The 19,656-nt window shown below is 39.1% G+C and overlaps 1 long non-coding RNA gene across 1 annotated transcript; it reads left to right on the top strand.

Moving 5' to 3' along the window:
* Positions 1-871: 871 nt before the first annotated feature.
* Positions 872-6,995, top strand: LOC308345403. Its single transcript, XR_013967066.1, has 3 exons — positions 872-1,079; positions 5,059-5,105; positions 5,683-6,995. It is a non-coding gene; the product is annotated as an uncharacterized lncRNA (long non-coding RNA).
* The last annotated feature ends 12,661 nt before the right edge of the window (positions 6,996-19,656 follow it).

Below are 19,656 nucleotides of genomic sequence, written 5' to 3'. Positions count from 1 at the left end.
CTCTTTTAGGGTGAGGGACTTGCAAAGCACTGCTGGAAAAGACGTGAGTTCTGGTGACACTGGAGGCCAGCGTTACCTGGGACCGACTCTTGTCAGGTGTTTCTGCATCTCCCTGAGCTGGAGAAGCTAGAAAATATGGAAGGGGTGGTGGCAGCTGCCTCGCTAGCAATGGCTGCAGAGCCCCGGTCACGTGTTCCCGCTTCCGGCCCCGGGAGTGCTCGGACTCCGGGCAGAGTTTTAAATGCGGAGTCATCTCAGGGCTTGAGTTAGTGATTCCAAGCTCTGAGGCTTCCGTTCCTCTCCTGAAGGGTGGGCCCTTCCCCTGCAAAATTGTGTACGTCTTCCTGAAGGGGAAGAAATCTGATTTGGGCCCACCGTTAACACATTTCAGGATTAGTAACCCCCTGAACTGGCTGAGTTGTCTCCCCAGTACAGCTAAAAGTCTCTGAGCTTGTTTCCCAAGTTTCGGCCATCTACTAGCCTACTAGTACTTTAAGTGACTTACAACGGTGGTGGGAATGCCAAACAAAACAAAACGAAACAAAATACGAGCCACCGGATTATGACAGCACGGTAATGTTCCCCCCCACCACCACCTTTTTTAAAATACTGCCCAAATTCTGTAACCATATGTCCTGCCTGTAATAACTAACATCTGAAATACTTCCCCTTGACCCACCAACTCTCGTGGCCTCTCGCTGCGAGAGAGCGGGCAAAAAAAGTCCATGTCTTGAAGTATAAATCAAAAGGCGTTTGACCTGCTCTGCTCGGGCAAATCCCGCCTTTATGGCAACATTTTACGCAGAACAGAGAATGCTCTGTTTAGAAGGCAGAACTCAGAGTACCTAATTCTCTTGTCCCTAGGAATTTTGAGAAACATGGAATGTAGTCTGGACAAGTGAGGGAGTTTATCCTCATAAAGCAAAACGAAATGTCAAAGTTGTATGCAGCTGAGAGCATATTTGGAAAATAGCAAAGACAACGTACCAGAGAGAGAAAAAGATGCAATCTACCAAGACCTGAAGGAAGAAATTAGAGAAAGCAGAGGCCATTAAGACTCAGAAAATGGGAAGTTGTCGGTATGTTTGTGATGGGCATAGAGAATATCAATTAATTTTGAGATTTCTTTTAACACCACCTGCCTTAAACGAGTTGCATTTCAGTTCCCTGCACAGCTTCCTGAGTGAAGGCACTTAAAAAAACGTCCTAGAAAATCTTCGTGTTCTTGATACATAAAAATTGGATTCTATCACCTTTTGTAATTCTTTTAATATTCAGGTGACCATTAGCCGGAAAAGTTGTACTAAACAGTACCAATACTGGTAAATTTCATCACTTATTAGGACTTCTTTTTACCTCTTTATGTATGCATACTACTATTTGCACTTGGAATCCCTCACCTTCCATGTCATTTTCTTCTCTCACCACTTGATAGTCTTAACTAAATGATAAAATGTTTTGCCATCGGTTAAGATAAAGAGCACTGCATACAAAACATGGGTTTGAATCTATGAGATTTATTCTCCACAGACTTATTCCAATGGGATTAGTCACCATTTTGCTCTGATTGAACCTGACCTATGAAGTAACAAAATACAGTTATGGGATTAAAAAGACAGAAAACCCCGTCCTGGACTCCTTAAGACCTTCCTACTTCTTGGAGGCTCTGAGATGGCCTCTGTTTTTACACACTTTAAATTGCAACAGTGCTGAAGCACTTAACTAATATTAACCCGGATCTCTTGCGTTCTCTTTTCATTGTGCCTGGATTCCATTCCAATTTACAGTTTTCCATTCCTCATTTAGTTGTAATATGTTGTAATGTGCCTTCAATCACTACATATGTGGGCCAGCCACTTTAGTTACAGAAAGAGACATTACCTGATCTTGCACCAAAATAGTGGGTCTGAATAATTTGGAGACTACAGCTGTTTAATTCACAAAACTGGAAATCTGTGAATAGAAAGTTCCTCCCATGTAAGACTAGATTTAGCATTATATGTAAATTTTTTTTATCTGAACTTCTTGGGGAAGGGGAGCTTGAATAACTTTTCTAATTTTAGCTGTTCCTTGTACCATGTATGAATCATGAATCATTTATACTGCATATTCAGTTTACAAACTCATACTTTGTAACAGCTATATACTTAAACAGGTAGATACTTATAGTGCTCTCTTTTCTCTGTAATGCATCTTTTATTTATTTATTTTTTTACTTCAAAGTGATTTGTACTGGACAATAGCAAGTTACTTCTTCCTTTTAATGTTAATATTCTGCCTAAACACTGAATAATTGCTAAACAAAAGAAGCAATGGAAAAATTTAGTGCTTAAATTTTAATATACCGTAAACAAAATGACACCAAACCTTATATGCCCAAACATTAAAATGTTCTACTCTCCAAATGACTATTTTAGCAACAATGCCAAGAGAGAAAAAAAAAATCTAAAAAGACTGCTCCTGGAAATTAGTTTGAACTAAAATCTCATTATGTAACTTACCTTCAGTTTCCATGTTCTTAAATAATAGATAGATCAATAAAGGTAATTTTCTGGTGTATTTAGGAAGCATGCAGCCCTTATATGCTCAGTAGTATTGGGCACTTTGGGAGAACACTGAAGTGAAGAGGGAAGATCTTGTAACTCAAGTTTACCAATCCTAGTGAAAGTCCCTATTGTATAGTGCATAGTTACAGCATTCATTCAATTTATTAAAAGCACTGATGTATTTCAGTACGACCAAAAAGAAATATATTCAGAATTCATATATTTTTTAGGCCTTTACAAAAGCCAAACAAAAAACACCTGTTGATTTCCATATGCACTGATGTTTGATGCAGTGTATAAGAAGAAATTACTGTCCACACCAATGACTTTATACATACGAGGAGGAGATTTTTTAGTTCTTTTTTTTTCACGGTTCTCTTCCTTTTCGCTTACAGTTTAAAATTGCTGTTTCATGTCTTAAAACAGCAACTTACTTGCAATTATTTTTTGTATATTGAAATATAAGGCAGTTAGTGGTGGCTTAGCAAAAATAACTTAGTGCAGAGTCTGTGCAATCATGTTTGACAATGCCATTACCTTACTGTGAGACGTTCTGCAGTAACTAAACTTCTCTGTGCTTGATAAGATGAAATAGTAACCACCACGTATGGATTGTTGGGAAGATCAAAGGTACTAGAAAGTGCTTCGGTAAGTATTGGGTGGATATTTTTCTTATTAACGGTAAGTTACGTCAACAACATCAAAGCAAGGGGAAGTTCTTTTTTTTTTTTTTTTTAAGATTTTATTTATTTGCCACAGAGAGTGAGAGAGAGAGTACACACAAGCAGGCAGAGAGGCAGGCAGAGGCAGCGAGAGAAGCAGGCTCCCTGCGGAGCAAGGAACCCGATGCGGGACTCAATCCTAGGACCCTGGGATCATGACCTGAGCCGAAGGCAGCAGCTTAACCAACTGAGCCACCCAGGAGTCCCAAGGGGAAGTTCTTTTTAACACACTTTATAGAACACTCCTATGGTTGATGATTAATTTATCCAGAGAAGTTTGTCTAAATTTTGATAACTTAAGTGGTGAGTATACAGAATAATTTTTGCATGTAAATATAATATATGCTGTTGTAAGATAAGATTCCATAAGCCAAGGGGCACCTGGGTGTCTCAGTCAATTAAGCCTCTGACTCTTGATCCCTGACTCTGGTCATGATCTCAGGGTAGTGAGATCAAGCCCCGTGCTGAGCTCCACGTTCAGTGGGGAGTCTGTGTCTCCTATTCTCTCTACCCCCTCCCCCAACCCCCACCCATGCGTGCTCTCTCTCACTCTCAAATAAATCTGGAAAAAAAAAAAAGATTCCTTAAGCTAAAGGCTTAAGGAATTCATGATCATTGGATATAATTTGGATGTAAGGATATATCCCGTTGGATATAAGGAATTCATCAGGTTGCTTGGTTACACGTGTACAATTATACCTAGCAAAATTACTTTTGGATTTGTTTATTGACCCAGCAATGCCAATTCTGGACTCTATCCCACAGACATAGTAGCAAAAATATGAAAAGGTATATGCCCAGACCTATTCAATATAGGACTGCTTGTAACACCAAAAGAAAGGAAACACCCTGATATGTCCATATAAGGAGATTGGTTGAATAAACTATGGTACTTGCACACAGTGAAATACTATACAGCTGTAAGAAGGAATGAGGAATATCTCTATATACCACTATGAACAGGATATAGTGTTAAGTGAGAAAAGCAAATAGAGATAAGTGTTCTTTGTATGCTACCATTTAAGAAAAGAAAGACTATAAAAATGTGTGTACATACACTTGCTTAAATTTAAAAAAAAAAAAGGAAAGATAAACCATAATTTTTTAAAGGAAGGTTACCTATAAGGACAAGGAGAAAATATGATGAGAACAGGTATAGAAACTAGGCTTATTTAAATATATCCTTTATATTTTACTCTGGAAACCTATTCACTTAATTACAAAATGAAAATAACTTATTTATAAGATAAAATTAATTATAATTGGTTTTGAAACTAAAATAAGATGAAGGAAATAAACCTAATAGTATATTTCATAACACACAGAGAGGAACCTTTCCAAGTGACCTTAAAACACAGTAATTTGGGGCACCTGGATGGCTCAGCCCATTAAGCATTCCACCTTCAGCTCAGGTCATGATCCCAGGGTCCTGGGATTGGGTCCCACAGGTGCCATGAGTCCCACCAGTCCCACGTCAGGCTCCTGCCAGCCTGCTTTTTCCTTTCCCTCTCCCTCTCCCCACCACTTGTGTGCTCGCACTCTCACTCTCTCTCTCTCTCTCTCATGCTGTCTCAAATAAATAAAATATTTTTAAAAAACAGTAATTTGACTATACATCTGTAGGAATGTATTTTCTAAAAACAAGAAGAAATATAAAAGTTTTTTTCACTCTTCTCTGTATTGATGTGATAATGTTTGTATATGTATTCCGGCTTTTTAAATGTGAAATGTGAGATAAATAAAATGAGTAATGTTCTAATTATATCATCTTAATCATTCTTGAAAACCAGGATTCCCAACATTGGAGAAAGGAAATGCAGATGTAAGATACAAATGGGTAAGTAAAAATTCCATAGTCCTGAATTTGAATTAGAAGCATCGTGATCCATTTTGTTTTATTTTTCACCCTGCCTCTGAAAAGGCCTAGAACTAACCAACCCAGTAGCAATGTGTACACCTAATGCCTAAATTAAGGCATTTCAAGACCAGTACTCCTTGGAGAAATGTCTCATTCTGATTCCAGGTCAAGACCAAGAAATGTCTTTTTTCTAAAAAACAACAAAACCCGAACCCAATGTTTTAGCATGTAAAATATACATAGCTCTGAAAGAGCCTAAAGACAGTGACCAATCTAGCAACTGTGAGCATCTCTAGCTCCCAGATAATAATCTTGAAATATTTTCCACTAAAAGGAATCAAGGCTCCTTGCAGATATTGCTGACTCTAAGATTTGAGCAAGAAAAATATCAGCTTGAACCAGATGAAATTGCCAATGATTGCCCAACCTAATACAAAATGAGTCTAGAATATCCTTTCATACAGATCACAAGGAAGATGTATTAGTTTCCCTGGGCTATTGTAATGAAGTCCCACAAACTGGGTGACTTAAATAATAGAAATTTATTTTCCCACAGTCCTGGAAGCTGGAAATCTGAAATCAAGGTGTCAGCAAGACCATGCTTTATCTGACCCTGAGAAGAATCTTCGCAGCTTCTCGTGGTGGCCTGCAATCCTGGGTGTTCTTTGGCTTATGGTTGCATCACTCCAATCTCTGCCTCCATCTGTACATGGCATTCTCCCTGTCTTTACATTGTTTTCCCTCTAGGCATGTCTGTCTCTGTGTCCCCAATTCCCCTTTTTGTAAGGATGACAATCCTGTTGGATTAGGGCTTGTGACCACATTCTAACTTAACTGTCTTTGAAAGACCCTATTTCCAAATAAGGTCACTTTCTGAGGTACTGGGGTTCAGATTCCAACATCTCTTTTTTGGAGGACACAATTCAACCTGTAACAGAAGATACCAAAGACTGCTCATGTCCTGTCAGGAGAATTTAGGAGCAAACATGAAGAGGCCCCTATTGGCCAAAGGTGAGACACTTTGAGTTCCAATAGGATAGAACTTAATAGCAAGTTGAAGTACATCAAATATTTAAATCCATTAATTTATAATACTATTAAAAAATGAAACTTCTAATTGGTCACTATTGGAGGATGCTGGGGAATTAACTCTTTATTTTGAAGAGTGATAAATGAAGAAAACTAATTGAGCACTTATCTAGCCTTTCCTAATGGACTGTACCACTGAGTACCAAATTGTGGATGTCTTGGATTGAATGTGACCCCCAAAAGAAAACGTCCATGTCCTAATCCTCAGAACCTGTGAATGTTACCTTACTTGGAAAAAAGTTCTTTTTTTTCTTAAGGTTTTATTTATTTTTTTGAGAGAGAGAGAGAACAAGTTGGGGCAGCAGGAGAGAGAGAAGCAGACTTCCCAGCTAAGCAGGGGAACCCAACACGGGTCTCAATTTCAGGACCTGGAGATCATGTCCTAGCTGAAGGCAGATGCTTAACCAACTGAGCCACCCAGCCGCCCCAGAGAAAGGGTCTTTACAGATATAATTATGTTAAGGAGTTTGTGATGAGATCATCCTGGATTACCCTGGTAGGTCCTAAATCTGATGACAGGTGTCCTCATAAGAAATACAGAGAGGTGAGCAAAAAGAGGAGGAAAGGGAATGTAACCACGGTGGTAGAAATTGGAGTGGTGCAGCCACAAGTGATGCCAACAGCATCAGAAGTTGGAAGAAGCAACAGAAGTTGGAAGAGGCAAGGAACAGATTCTCCCTTAGTGCCTCCGGGAGGAATGTGGCCCTGCCAATACCTTTATTTTAGACTTCTGGCTTCCGGAACTGCAAGAGAATAAATTTCTGTTGTGTTTAAGCCACCAAGTTCATGGTTATTTATTACAATGGCCTCAGGAAACTAATACAGTAGATGAGAGGAAGCTTCTCAGTAAAGAAGTATTCCGACTAGTAAGTGAATAAAGAATGATAAAATATCACCATTTCACAGCCACATCAATTCACAGAATTGACATGGAGACATTAAACACTGGCATCTGCTAACATCACAAAAAGAGAAACAACCAGATGTATATGGTTCCTGATGAAGAACATGCTACCACCAATAAGGTAGTCTTACCTTCGTGGCCACCACCCAAAAATAGAAACCCTGGATCTGATTAGGCTTATAGATCCAACTAACAATTTTCAAAAAATACAGAGGAGGCAAGGACATCACAAACTACATATCCAGAATGCAATCAGCAAAACCCAGATGCTGGGAAGCTATAGGACAAATGGTCCAATTTCTCAACAAATAAATTCAAGGAGAGAGAGAGGAACCTGTAGATTAAAAGAAACTTAAGAGACATATCAATCTATCACAATGTGTGGAACTTACTGGAATCCTAATTCAAGTAAACCATAAAAGAAATGACAGTTATGACACAATTGGAAATTTGCAATTTACTGGATATTTGATGAAATTAAAGAGTTACTGAATTAAATGAAATCACTCATGTAAAATGTCAAAAATAAGTCCTGTAAAGCTTTATTTTACAGTCAGTGATGGTTCTTTCTCCAGATGGCTTGACTTCCAGTCGAAAAACAGTTCATATCCCCAAGAAGGCCTGGTATTGTGTTATAAAAGTAATTAATGTTGAACACTGTTTAATTACATGGATTATCTCTTTCTCTGATTCTTGGACCTCGGCCATATATACCTTATCTTGATTCACAAGTTGAACAGCTGTGATTTGGGACAGTTAAAAATGGTGAAAATTAAGGTGCTCACTGATATATTTATAAAAGCATTCTTCTAGCAGGCAAAATCTTTTTTTTAGAGGCTTTATTTATTTGAGAGAGAGGGAGTGCATGAACGGAGGAGGGGCACATGGAGAGGGAGAAGCAGACTCGCTGCAGAGCAGGAAACTCACCTCCCTCAATCCTAAAACCCTGAGATCGTGACCGTGACCGGAGCCTCAGGCCGATACTTAACCAATTTAGTCACCCAGGTGCCCCCAAATTATCTTTGATTTACATGCCAACTTTATCTTCTTATTCATACATCTTCAACTTGATAGAGGCCTCTGATATGACACTTAATTCTACATAGATAATTTTCTAATAAAACACAACATAGGTAAATCTGTAGTTTATCTACAAACCCTGTCTTAGAGAATTATTATGTAAACTGGAACTAGATGGACCATTTTCAATTCTCCAGAATCTACCTTCCTCTGATAGTAGAGGTCGTACAGCTTGTAAAAAGGGAGGGGGGCGGAAAGACTCTCATAGATTCCAGGCCAGAATGGGAGTACTGGTCTTCCATTTAATAGTTTCCTGTGAGAAAATCGAGGGGTGCATTTCAAATACCTTGTTGTGAACAAGGCTCTGGATTAATGTTGTAGGATGTTTCTTCAAGGTAATGAGATAGCCAGCAGGCAAAACATAATAGATGATTAAACAGGAAAAATGGAGATTAAAAAAAAAATGAAGAATTTGCCATTTTGTGTTCCTGCCAAGATGAGAAGCAATAATAATAATAATGGATTTAGTTTAAAAGCTTTAATCACAGGGTACCTCCTTTAAAGCTTGTAGCAGTCCAATGAGATAAGTAATATAATCCCTTCACTGTGGATGGGAAACTGAGACTCACCTTCAGCAGTGACTTGTCCAAGGTCATATTGCTGTTTACTTGTGACATTTTAGAGGTACAAGTTCAAGGCTCTTTCCACCTGTCTTAGAAATAAGAAACTATCCAGGAGAATGCAAAGGTTTTGAGTCAACCCACCTTGCTCCTTAAATTTGTTAAATGTATGTTAATTACAGGCACCTGGGTGGCTCATTGGGTTAAAGCCTCTGCCTTTGGCTCAGGTCGTGATCCCAGAGTCCTGGGATAGAGACTTTCTGCTCAGCGGGGAGCATGAGCTTCCTCCTCTCTCTCTCTTCTGCCTGCCTCTGCCTACTTGTGATCTCTCTCTGTCAAATAAATGAATAAAATCTTTTTTAAAAAATGTATGTTAATTATATAATGCATTAAACTTCATTTGGGAGTAGAGAAACTGTAGCTTATGCAAAACTGAGACCTGAAACTGAGACTTTGCCCTGATTAAAAAAATTGCCTTCATAAAAGTGTCATCAAGAAGCATGTATTAAATCATTTAAATAACTAATTTCTCTGTTTTTACATCAATTGAAAATCATCCATTTCCCATTTTAAGTAGCATCTACTCAATTACTGAATTTGTCAAGAACAGTCATTTTCTAGGAAGATTCTTTATAATCAAAACATTTATGTCTAGCTTTATCATTTATCATGCTTTCATTAAACAAGAAAATAAAGGGTGACGGTTAGAAAGGGGAATCCTTTCTATTTTACCTAATAAGCCAGTGACATACCTCTGATTCTGTAGATAAAAAATATATTAAGTTGGGCATGTGGTGATGTCTTTGCACGATAATAAATCAGAAGAGGCAGTATATATTGAAAGGTATAGTGGTTTAGCAAGTAGCAAAGTGTGTGGACTTTGCAGTCATGTACACTAAGATGCTTGTTCTCGCAATGACCACGGGCAAGTTACCTCATCTGTGAAGTGGCAGTTTAGTAATATTACCTACTTTAGAGAGTTGTGTAATGGTAATCCATGTAAAGCCCCTTAGCATGGTGATTGCCACAAAGTAGGTCCTCAGTAAGTATTAAAGACCATAACGACAACAATAATAATAATGCTGTTGGTACAGAAACTGAAATAGGTTCCCTTTTGTCTTTGTCTTTGTCATGTTGAGCAGTGGAGCAAATGTGAATTAGAACGTACTTCTGAACGGAGTTTACCAATTAAGCAAAGCCGTCCTCCCCTTTGGATGTGTAAGAGTTTCTTTATTTTTTCCATCTGTAAAATTAGAATCAAAGAAGCAATTCCAAGTATGACATGAAACACATACTCTACTCTGAATTAGTAAATTTTTCACCAGTTTCTTTGAGGTTAAGTCATTTGAATAACTGATTTCTGTTTCTAAATCTGTTGAAAATCATCTATTTCCTGAAATGACTCAGACTGTTTAAAACTAAAGGCCTTATATAAATCTCTAGTCAAGAGATATAATTGCTCATTTGCCAAGTGTAGAATGCATTACCATTCCTCAATAAATGTTAAATGAAATGATAGATTTTCCAGCCTTCAGATATATTGTAGCATGTGATAATGACGATCAATACTGTCATTCGGGCACAGGAGGACAAAATACACCTGAGCCCAGATAGAACACAGAACTAGGAACCCACAGTCTGTAGAGAGGAGTTTCATTTCTTCTTCATATATTTTGCAGCACCGTGAGGGATATTTATCATTAACTATCGTTTTATTTTCCAAGGATAGAATTCATTACATAATCACTTCTTAATTTTCTCAAATTTTAGTGAACAATACAATCAATTCCACATCTCTTCTTCCTGTCTCCCCTTTTCTGTGAACTTACTGTCCTTTCTCCTTCCCTCTCTCTTGCCTCTCATTGTCTCCATTACTGTTCCTTTGCTTTTCTTTTTCCTTTTTAATAGACTAGTTACAGAATACCAAACATAGCCTCTTTTCAGTGCCCTTAGTGTGTTTTCATCCTTCCAATATTGGGTTAAAAAAATAAAATCAGATTTTCTGTCTGACTTTTTAAGAATGTGATTGGATAGTGATCATCAAATACAGACCATTTTCAAAATCTCTATGTTCTTAGTTTCCATATTTAGCCACGGATTTTTTTTTTCCTGAACCAATCATGACATTCAAAAAATATTTTATGGGAGAGGAAAAACAACAATAAAACGAGAAAAGTTAAATTACCAAAAGCCATCAAATAAAAATTATATAAAAGAAAATATGAAGCCCGTGTATTTCTGTCTTTCTAGTCATACCTTTTGATCACACATGTGTTTTTTCTTATGCCCACAAAGCATCTCTGGCTATAGATAGATGATAGATAGATAGATCGCTAGATAGATAAATGTAACTACACTTTGTTTTTTACAAAAAAAAAAAAAGGATTCATGCCTTAAATTTTATATACAACTTGCTTTTTTTCTTTTTTTCTGTCTGGAAAAAACGATTTATTTATTTGTTTGTTTATTTGTTTATTTGAGGGAGAGAGAGAGAACAAGCAGGAGAGACAGGGAGAGGGAGAAAGGATCTCAAGCAAATTCTATGCTGAGCATGGAGCCCGACATGGGGCTCGATATCACAACCTTGAGATTATGACCTGACCCAAAACCAAGAGTTGGGTGCATAACCAACTGCACTACCCAGGCGCTCAGTTTGCATTTTTTTTTAATTTATTTATTTGATGGACAGAGATCACAAGTAGGCAGAGAGGCAGACAGAGAGAGAGGGGGAAGCAGGCTCCCCGCCGAGCAGAGAGCCCGATGTGGGGCTCGATCCCAGGACCCTAGGATCATGACCTGAGCCGAAGGAAGAGGCTTTAACCCACTGAGCCACCCAGGTGCCCCCAGTTTGCATTTTCTTAGACCCAGTATATCACAGACCTCTTTCTAGACCAGTAAATTTCATGTTCTCAGGTGACTTTAATGGCCCCCTCTGTGGGTACCCAAAGGAAGAGTAGGGCTGTTTCCTTTTGTGCTATTTTAAACATTGCTGCAATAATGTCCTTGTGAATGTTCCTTTATACACTTTTGCTATTATTTTTGTAGAATAGATAAGTGGAAATGGAGTTGATGGGTCTCAGGATTTTTACATTTTAAATACTAATCAATAGTCACAAGCTACCCATAATAGGTTTTCCCCACTATCTCTCTGACTTTATACAAGTCCCACATAGCTGTCCCGTAAAGTTGAGACCATCTCCTTTCTCATTACTCTGGAAAAAGGAATTTTTAAAAATTTGTTTCTGTATCTTTCTTCACATTACACTTTTTTTTTTAAAAGACTTTATTTATTTATTTGACAGAGATCACAAGTAGGCAGAGAGGCAGGCAAAGAGAGAGGAGGAAGCAGGCTCCCTGCTGAGCAGAAAGCCCAATGCAGGGGCTCCATCCCAGGACCCTGGGATCATGATCTGAGCCGAAGGCAGAGGCTTTAACCCACTGAGCCACCCAGGCGCCCCTTCACATTACACTCTTAACAATGTCTTTCTCCACTTATGTTTTTTCCTTTCTAGAGAAATCCAGCTCCTGGAAGCTTTAATTCCTTCCATTATTTGCCCCATCATTGCTTCTCTATATTTATTTTTGTAAATTACTTGGAAAGTGGTAATATTTTATGTAATTAATTGTGTATTGTGCTTCAACGGGCATTTTAAAGGGAATATTAAGACATATTTTCACAATGTTCTTTGTTCTTGGCTTATTTTCCTTTCATCCAAAAAGAAAGACTAAAGCTGTCTCTAATTCCCAAGATCTGGAAATCTCCTTTCTTAATTTTGTACATACTCCCATTTAAAAGAACGTATTATAGGGGGACCTGGGTGGCTTAGTCATTAAGCATCTGCCTTTGGCTCAGGTCATGATCCCGGGATCCTGCGATGGAGCCCCACATCGCATCACATTGGGCTCCCTGCACAGCAGGGAGTCTGCTTCTCCCTCTCCCACTCGCCTTGCTTGTGTTCCCTCTCTCACTGTGTCTCTCTCTGTCAAATAAATAAATACAATCTTTAAAAAAAATTTTTTTTAAAAATTTTAAAAATTTAAAAAAATTTTTTTTAAAAAATTAAAAAAAATTTTTTAGAAAAGAATGTATTATCATTCAATTTTTGCATGTCTGATTTCCACTAGACTTTTCCTCCAATTATTCAATGACTACTTATTGAGCGACAAGCCCTATTCTAAGCCATGAGTGTGTAGCATAAGATAAAACAAGCCAAATTCCCTTCACTCATAAATCCCATGTGGCTGGTGAAACAGACAACAGACAAGATAAGTAAGTAGAATATTATATGTTAGGCATTTGTAGAAATCCAGGTGAGAAGAGTAGAGATAGATTCATTGTGTGTTTTGCAAAGGGATCCAGTAAGGCCTGCTTTGGGTAGAACATGGGGTTTTAGAAAAATGAGCAATCAGAAATGATGCACAGGTTTCTGTTAGGTAACTGGGAAGATGTCACGGCCATTCAGGTTGGGGAAAATTGAGGGAAAGACATGTCTAGGTGATAAAAATTTTTCTGGTTAGGTTTAGATGTCTGTTGAGCATTCAAGTGGAGACATCAAATAAACTGTTGAATACAAGTTTAGAGCTCAGCAATTTGACCTGGAAATAAATATCGGGGAATCATTTAGCATTTATAGGTACTTACAGCCATGGAGATGTGTGAGATGGTGTGAAGAGTGTAAGGAGAGAGAATAGAGGCATTCTGACATTTAGAGGCTGGACCAAGGAGAAAGAGCCAAAAAACAAAAACATAAACAAACAAAAAGCCAAACCAAAACTGGGAAGGAGTTGGCAACGACGTAGCATACAAACCAGGAGAATGAGAGTGAGGGTGGAAGGTGGGTGTGGATACCAAGGTTAGAGAATGTTGCAAGAAGAGAGTAAAGCTGCCAAATGCTGCCGAGAAGCACAGAAGAGAAGATAGGAAAGATCTTAATCTGTCAAGTCAGAGGACATTGGCAAAAGCATTGGAGTGTAGTAATGGAGATGGAAGACAAATTGGAGTGAACTGAGAAGAAAAGATGAAGTGAGAAAATGGTGAGAGCAAATACAGCTTCTCTGTATCTCCATGGTCAGAAGTAGCAATCAGCAGTCGGAAGACAGACTTCTCATGTTGGGAGGACAGGGTCCTTTGTGTCTGCTCTTGCTCCTGCAAGAGCCAGGGCTGGGAGATGGGGGGTGGGTAGCTGCTTCTGTGCTAAGAGCTGACATTGACTGAACCTAACTGCACTTTACCGTCCAAGCCTTTGCCTGGAAATGACAAGCCTTTAATCGACTCCAGAGTTCCAACATGGTTATATCAGATTCTGTCAATGCAATGGACTGTCTAGGTAGGGAGACAAGATTCCTGGTGCTTCCTACTCCACCAGCTTCCCAGAATCCTTTCCTCAAATGATTTTTTGAAGATGGGATTTATTAGAGACTATTTCTGGGAATAGTCAATGGGGGAAGAAAATTCATAATGATACAAGAGAAATTGCATATTATTGCAGTCATCACTCTTTGAGAAAGGCCAGCGAGGATAGGCTTCAGAGCAAAAAGGGAGGCGTTCATCTTTGCTGGGAGCAGGAAGCTTCCATATACTGTAAAAGGAGAGAGGATGAGAACAAAGAATTGGAATTGGTGGTGGAAGTGTAGGTAAGTTGATAGATTGGGTGGTAGGAAGGAAAGGAGTTTCCTGTGATTGTTTAAAAATGTTCAATAAAACACAAGGGCAAGTTATCAGCTGAGAATGCAGTGTAAAAAGTGGGAAGGAATTATTGAAGGTTTGAGAAAAGAGGAGAAAATATGAATTAGTCATTTTTTGCAGGCACAACATCAAGGGTATCTTTAAAAGTATATAGGATTGTTATGGAGAATCAATTGCTTTCTTGAGATTTAAGATAAGAATCATCATGGCTATGGTGCTTTTCTTTGGTGTCAGTCAGCTGCTTGTGGGAAGGCATAGAGTAGGTAGGTAAGAGGCTTAATTAATGTGACAGAGATTACTTACTGTTCCAAATATCCATTTTTCCCTTTCCCTTAGTCGTAGAATTCCCTGAGTATTAGCTGGTCTTGCCCAGCAAGAGATTACATTTTGAGCTTCCTTTGTGGCTAAATGTCATCCTGTGCTTACATTTGATCCAATGCATATAAGAGGTGATGTGGGCAACTTCTGGAACATCTTCCTAAAGAGTAAGCCCTGTGCCTTGGGCCTCAGCAAGTCACTACTGTCAAAAGTACATATATGACAGAAAACCAGAGAACAAACAAGTAGTAATTCATAAAAGTTTATTGTGCACACACCAAAATACAGTTTGCAAACTGGGAGCACTCAAACCAAAACATGGAATGAGCCTCAGGGTATATGGTTAGAGGACAAGGTCCCTTCTGTAAGGGGTAGTTTATATAGTGGGAAGGCAGTGGTTATTTATACTTCCCAGTGATTGGTTATAATAGAATTTTCTTAAATAATAGGGAATTGGTCTGTAATGACCTCATATTAACCTTGGGAACCAGTTCAAGTTTTGCTTATGATTTCCAGACACAATCAAGAAATAACCCAGGTCAAGTTAGTCTTCCAAAATAAGCTAAATTAAGCTTTGTATGAAGGTCAAGGAGATAGCAATATTTGGGGTTGTAGTGTCTGATAGCATGAACAAGACCCAAGTTTTGAAGAGGAAGGAGAATGATTTATGAAGCAAAGGGGATACCTCTCTTCTCTCTCATCTTCAAGCCCACAGGTATCTGGTATAAGAGAGAAAAACCACATCCTGTTCCAAGGACTGCAGGGCAGTGGGAACATGTGGCTAGAAGGGGATAAGTGTTTCAGTCAGGTTGGAAATGAAGGTGGATGGGAGTGAAGGGACTGTTCAGAGAAGATATTATAGATAAAGAGTACTGATGACAGGTCTTGAGTCTTAGAGGCACAAGAAATGTTGAGGGAGCTAGGGAGGAGTCTAAGAGGGGTTGTATTCATGGATGGATTGGGGTGATGGGTGAAAACAGTTGGGATTTCTAGCAGTTCCCGAGGCTAATGGAAACATATATTGGCATAGTGATCCTAAGGTCCAACTAGAGGAAGGTCAGGAATTGGTTTAAGGTGGGAAGCACAGACGACCCAGCTCTCTTGCAGCCAGCTGAGATCTAGCACCTAAAGAGCAAAGACATCTTCTGAGACTTTGGTCTCTTGGACAGTTGCAGTGATGAGCCAGCCACAGGAACAGCCAGGTCGCTGGAAGCTCCAGGAACTCTGTTAATTCACAGTATTTAAGGTCTCTCTGCTTCAGTTTCTCAATGACATGGATGGGATGGGGATGATAATGGTTCTTATTTGATAATTATGCAATAGATTGAATTAACAGCTCTAATTCTTCACCCCTCCCTATGGGTACACCCTCTGCCTGTGACTTTGCAATATACTAAACAGATGGATCTGTTTTCTCTCCCTGTTAATCTGGGTCTGGTCATGGGAGTCCATTTGGCCCATAGAATTTGGTAGAAGCGATGGTGTGCCATTTCTGACTGTAGGCCCTAAGAAGCCTAAGTATTTCCACTCTTGTTCTTGTGCTCTTGCTTCTCCATGAAAATGACATACCCAGGCAAACCTGTCAGTTCCAAGAGGAGGATAAGAGACACATACAATGAATCTGCCCTAAGATGCCCCAGCCAAGCCCAGGCTAAGGCACGGCTCCCAGGCAACCATTAAGCACCGAAGTGAGCCCAGCCTAGGTTGGCCTAAGTAGACCACAGATATGTGAGCTTTAATAAGCAAGAACTATTGTTTTAAGCCACTGAGGAGTGGAATGGTTTATTTTATAGAAATAGCTAACCAATATAAAATATAAGGCATCAAACATGGTACATGGCATTTGGTAATTACTCAATTAATGTTATTGTTCTAGTTACTACGGCTCTTAACAAGTTACCCCAGAATTATTGGTCAGAAACAATTATTTATTATGCTCATAGATTATGAGGATCAGGAATTTGGACAGAGTACAGCAGGAATGGCTTCTCTTCTCTGTGACATCGGGTGTCTCAGCTGGAAGGCTTGAAGTCTGTGGGCTGGAAATCAACGGAATCTCCACGCACTTACGTGTCTTGGTTGATTCTAGCAGTCAGCTGAGACCTTCACTGAGACTGCTGAGTGGGACATGATCACTGGACGTGGCCTGGGCTCCCTCAAAACATGGTAGCCAGGGTGGAAAGGTGAGTGAGCTAAGAGAAAGGGAGACATAAACTGCATCTTGTTATGACCTTGCCCTGAAAGTCCCATAGCATCACGTGCACTGTGCTATACTGGTTGGAGCGGTCAGAAGACCGCCATTGAAGGCCCAGATTCAAGGGGTAGGGAAATAGGCTCCACAGTTTGATGGGGGCTGGAAGGTTCTGGAAGGTTCTGGGACTGGAAATATTGCTATTTATTGCATTTATTTGAGGAAAATAGAGTCTGTCATAGTTAGCCACTTTTATTTCTATTATTCTCATCAAATAGATATACTGACCCTATCTAAATTCACCATTTATGCTTAATTCTGCCTACTTACTTACCTAACGGTGTTCCCCCTACTTGTTAAGCACTTGCTCTCCTCACCATGCCCTACTTTGCCTTTGGAAGTGGCACCCTTTCCTTCAAAAGCCGGCCCAAAACCCATCCCTTCACAAAATCTTTTCCCTGATTGAAATAATTCATTTGAATTCATCCGCAAAATTCTAAAATCCATCATTTTAGCCCCACTTTTTCAGCACTCTTTGTATATATCTTGCATTATACATTACCTTGCTATATATAATTCTTCCTGAGGGCAAGAATGATAATACTTAAACTTTTTAATGTACTTAGTGAAAACCAGTTATTTTTCATGATCTTAAGAATGCCCCAAACATTTATTGTTTTTGTTGTTGATGAAGATGATAACACCAGATAAATAGTCTGTAGTCACATGACAAACGCAGCTTTCTAAGCACATGTGAAATACTGCTTGCAAATACATTGCTGCCTAGCATGGACCAATGTGGGACTGCCTCCCAGAGCCATTCTTAGGAACATTTCTGCATGTGCTTGTGTAAAACATATGTATCACCTTTTCCTTAAGTTTCAAGATGAAGGGTGTGCTCATTCTAGTGTAGGTCCTTCGACCATCCCCTCTTCATTGGTTTTGGTGTTCCATTTGTGGCTCCTCTTTTTTCCCTTCAAACCCTTTATACATCATCTTTGTTGTTTCTTGTAGGCTCGTCTCGTCTATGTCCACTGATACAGGGATTAAAATGAAATATTAAAACATTGTTACTACATCTATATTTCCTTATGTATGGATTTATGTTTTTGTAAATTCTAGGCTCCAGATATTTTCATGTCTATTTTTACTTTTTTTTTTTTTTTTAAGTGAGCTCCACACCCAGCGGGGAGCCCCACAAGGGGCTTAAACTCACAACCACAAGATTAAGACCCGAGCTGAGATCAAGAGTTGGACGCTTAACCAACTGAGCTACCCAGGCTCCCCTTTCGTGTCTATTTTTAAAAAATAGATCTCCATAAGCTCATGATTTAAGTACCAGCTACAGAACCGAGGAGGCCACATACTGTTGTGTAGTTTTTACATTGCATAGAAGGACTCTTCTGAGAAGGCACAGGTGAAACCTGGTGCTTGATCTACTTGCAGTATTCTCTCTGTTCTGATGTGGGGCTTTACCAGCCCAGAAAGTGGGATGCCCTTTTGTAACTCAAATGAAGTTGTCAAATGTGCTCCCCTTGGTCTTGATGATGCCTTTGCTATCCGAACCATCTTCTGAAGGAGTTATTTCGGGGGCGGGGGGCATGTCTCATTTACCTCCGCATCCTTCGAACCTAACAGAACACAGAATGGGTGTTTCAAAACATTCTTGAATGACTACTATATTGATTAGCAGTTATTCCAAAGAAGAGTACTTTGCAGATATGTTAGTCATTGCTGTCACCTGAAAGTGAGGTGACCCACTCACAACCTTCCTGTAGGTGGCAGAGTAGCATAGATAAGAGGATGCTGATTTAGATCTGCTGATTCCTGTTCCTTTCGGTGCATTTTTGCTGCATTGCCCGGAAAACTAATTCTTTTAGTCGTGATTGCTTTTTAACAAGGAGGATAAACCTAATAAATAAAAAACATTAAAAGGCAACACACAACTGTTAAAAAGTGGCAGATGAGATGTGCGCTTTATTCGAAAAGAGTTCAATGTGGTAAGAAATAACTGGAGACCATTTCAGTCTCTGGGATATGTTCCTTTTCCCGCCAGTGCCCACCACACTAGTCCAGGCTCTTGGGACTTTATAGTGTTTAGTGAGAAGAAGAAGAGAGGAAGAGAAGAAGAAGAAGAAGTGAGAGAGGTGAAACAAGATTTAAAAAAAAAAAAAAAAAGGAACCCCTGGGGTTTGCTTTCTACAGGTATAGAAGAGATTTACCTTGTCCCCTCTGTTGACCTAGACTGTGTGGGGAAGGAAAGTACATGTATTTCAGCTCTGAGTTCTTCTAAAAATAGTATCTGTAATTTTTTTAAAAATTAAATTTAAAAAAAAGTGAATTTCTATGGTTCTTTTTGGAGATCTAGGATAGCATTCTCTTTGGTTTGGAAAGATACTTCAGTGGGTCCATGACATGATGCAATGGAGTAGAACCAAAAATTGCTTTGCATAGGAAAGTGAACTATAAAGGAGACTCATTATACTTCTGTTCAAGTTATTTGGTCTGCCATTCCACTCAGTGGGTCTGTGAGGCAGAGAAAAGATGCCATCAAGCCTGAAACATCAATTCATACTGGTAAAACTCAGGAAATAATTGTGACTCATTTTAATGGCTTCCCCACATTGGCCATGAACTGGAACACATTGTTCAGGTGGCCGGGATTTGGGGTGGTGATGACTCTGTCAGTATTCTCAATGAAG

The sequence above is a fragment of the Martes martes genome (genome assembly GCF_963455335.1).
Source record: "Martes martes genome assembly, chromosome: 7".
In the NCBI taxonomy this organism is placed as follows: Eukaryota; Metazoa; Chordata; class Mammalia; order Carnivora; family Mustelidae; genus Martes; species Martes martes.
Note: the sequence above shows the minus strand (reverse complement) of the source record. Positions and strands in the feature narration are given on the sequence as shown.